Source organism: Rhagoletis pomonella, unplaced genomic scaffold (assembly GCF_013731165.1).
Source record: "Rhagoletis pomonella isolate Grant_MI unplaced genomic scaffold, Rhpom_1.0 Rhpom_scaffold_00006, whole genome shotgun sequence".
Classification (NCBI taxonomy): domain Eukaryota; kingdom Metazoa; phylum Arthropoda; class Insecta; order Diptera; family Tephritidae; genus Rhagoletis; species Rhagoletis pomonella.
In genome coordinates this window covers 14,793,390-14,796,256 of record NW_023458560.1, presented here as the reverse complement: position 1 = coordinate 14,796,256, position 2,867 = coordinate 14,793,390, and positions in this window count along the sequence as shown.

The following is a 2,867-nucleotide window of genomic DNA, read 5'->3' as shown; positions in this document are numbered from 1 at the left end:
TTTTTGCAAAAAAAAAAAAATTGGGTCCACTTAATCATATATATCTCAAGAACGAATCAAGCAATTCCAAAACGGTTTGAAGCTTTTAAAAGGTAATAAAATTTTCTATAAGCTGTGCATACAACACTTTTTGCTAGGCCCTGTAGATTCAAAGATAACGAACAATCATTACCGATTTTTTCAATTTTTTTGTAAAAATATAAAAAAAATTGTACTTTGCGGGGAAGGATCTCGAAAACCTTTTATTTTTTTGCAGATTTTTTTTTTCTCCCTAAGCTCTGTTATATTACAAAAAAAATAAGGTATCATCGAAGAAAATCGATGCAAAACTACGTAAGTTACAAGCGATCAAATAAAAATACCCAGGTTGCGCAATTTCAACGTATACCTCAAAACGTATGTATGGTATAAAGAAGAGTGAAATATCTAGCTATGCTCTGTTTCTATTGAGTTAAAAGTTCAATTTATGAATGAAATTACCCATATTTTTAACTTTTTTTTAAATTTATTTATGTTTATACTATATTCTAACAATCTTTATCTTAATTTGATTTTACTATGTTGTCGAAATAATTATGAGTTCTACTTTGACGCTTATTCAGTTTAGGATCGGTTTCTCTTATGAGAAACCAGCAGTAATCACCCATCATTGCGACGTCCCAGAATCCTTGATATCGATTCTCAATTAATTTCATTTGCTGATGAAACCTTTCGCCATGTTCATCACTTTCGTCGCCAAGATTTGCCGGAAAAAAGCTCAAATGTGAGTGGAGAAAGTGAATTTTTAAAGACATATTTACGCCCATTTTCGCATAATTATTGATTAGGTCGTTCACTATCTGCTCGTAGTTAGGGCTTTTGTGTCTACCGAGAAAAGAAGCAACGACCTTTTCAAAGGATTCCCACGCTGCTGCCTCAACTGATGAGAGTAGTCCTTTGAATTGATTATTGTTGATCAACTTTCTTATTTGTGGTCCAACAAAAATACCTTCCTTTATCTTGGCTTGAGAAATATCTGGAAAAACTGTTTTCAAATAGTCGAATGCTTCGCCTTCTTTGTCCAAAGCCTTAACAAAGTTTTTAATGAGACCGAGCTTGATGTGTAAGGGTGGAAGTATGATTTTCTCTTTCTTGACAAGAGGGGTGTATTTGATGTTATCCACACCAACGGTAAACTCGACTCTTTCCGGCCAATCCTTTCTGACGTAGTGGTCCTTACGAGCTCGGCTATCCCACTTGCAGAGGAAGCAGCAGTGCTTGGTGTAGCCACTTTGTAGACCGCATAGCATTGCAACGACTTTGAGATCAGAACATATTTTCCAATCATGCTCTTCATATTTGATAAATTTTAGTATTTTTTGCATTTCCTCGTAGGTTTCCTTTGTATTTACTGCATGTGCAATCGGGATAGAAGGCTTTTTGTTACCAATATGCAATAATACAGCCTTCAAACTCAGTTTATTGCCGTCTATGAACTCGCCCCTCTTTTGAATCATATGTTTGACCAAACTCTTTGAATAAACCAGGGATGTCGTTGCAGTAGCATATACTGTCTTTCTTGGTATAGTGTTTGGAAAATGGTTCGTGACGAGTTCTACTATATGTCACCTTAACATCGGATGACACAAATTTAAATTGTTGCATACGAGAAGTGTGGATCTCGGCCTTTTCCTTGGATAGTTCCAAATCTCTTATCCAATCATTAAGTTGTGCTTGTGACAGAACGTTTCTTTCGTTTTCCATGCGAAATTCAGTACAACTTGATCCCCCGCACTCAGATGTTACTGTTGACAATGGAACTGGATCCGCAACTGCCGTTGAATGTAGGTCTGGTAATGTCACTGTAGGTACGCTAGCATAGGTTACTCCTCTTGATCTTCCAACGCCAAGTACTTTTGTTTGACAAATATAACACTCTATTGAATGGCAAGTAGGTTCTCTCCATATCATTGGTGTATCAAATTTTGTTTGTTGTCCTGATTCCCACTGAATCAATTCTACTCGACACGATGTACACAAAGTGTTCGGTGTCCATGGTTTTTCAGCATTTTTAGGCTCAATTCCAAAATACTTGGAGTATAAAGTTTTAATATGATCTGAGAACACTCGTCGTCGCCTTATGATAGTATATTGGCCACACATGAAACAGAACATATCTGGATCCTTATTACACTCAAATTCTCGCGTCCTTTTACTCATTTTATTTTTTTTAATAAATCACGGTTTTGAAATTAGACTTATGAACTGAACTATCTCCGGCGAGCCTTGAAGATGTTATGAAGTTTCAAAGCGCATTAACTCATATTTATACTCGGAACAAGAATAAAATAGAAAAAATCAAATCTTACCTAGACAGAAAGGTTCCTTTTTATAACAAGCCGGGAAAAGAAAATACTACCTGTTTTAGATGTAGGCTTTAGAAATTTTCTGTGTCTTATAATTTTGAAAATCTACCTGCATACTTACCCATAACTGACGGAAATACATGTTTATAACTACATGCCTACAGCAGGTTTCGAACCCAACCACTCTTCCTTTCGATGCAACCACTCTACCTACTATAATACAATTCGAGTATTAAAAGTACTATTTGATTTATTTAAAGAAAAAGTGTTATCATTGTTATGGTGTTATTCGTTTATCCGGATAATATCTCACTTGCACTTTATACCTTTAATATATGTATGTATGTATAGGTACATACATTGAAGTTGCGCAACCTGGGTATTTTTATTTGATCGCTTATAACTTATGTAGTTTTGCATCGATTTTCTTCGATGATAGCTTATTTTTTTTGTAATACAACAGAGCTTAGGGAGAAAAAAAAATCTGCAAAAAAATAAAAGGTTTTCGAGATCCTTCCCCGC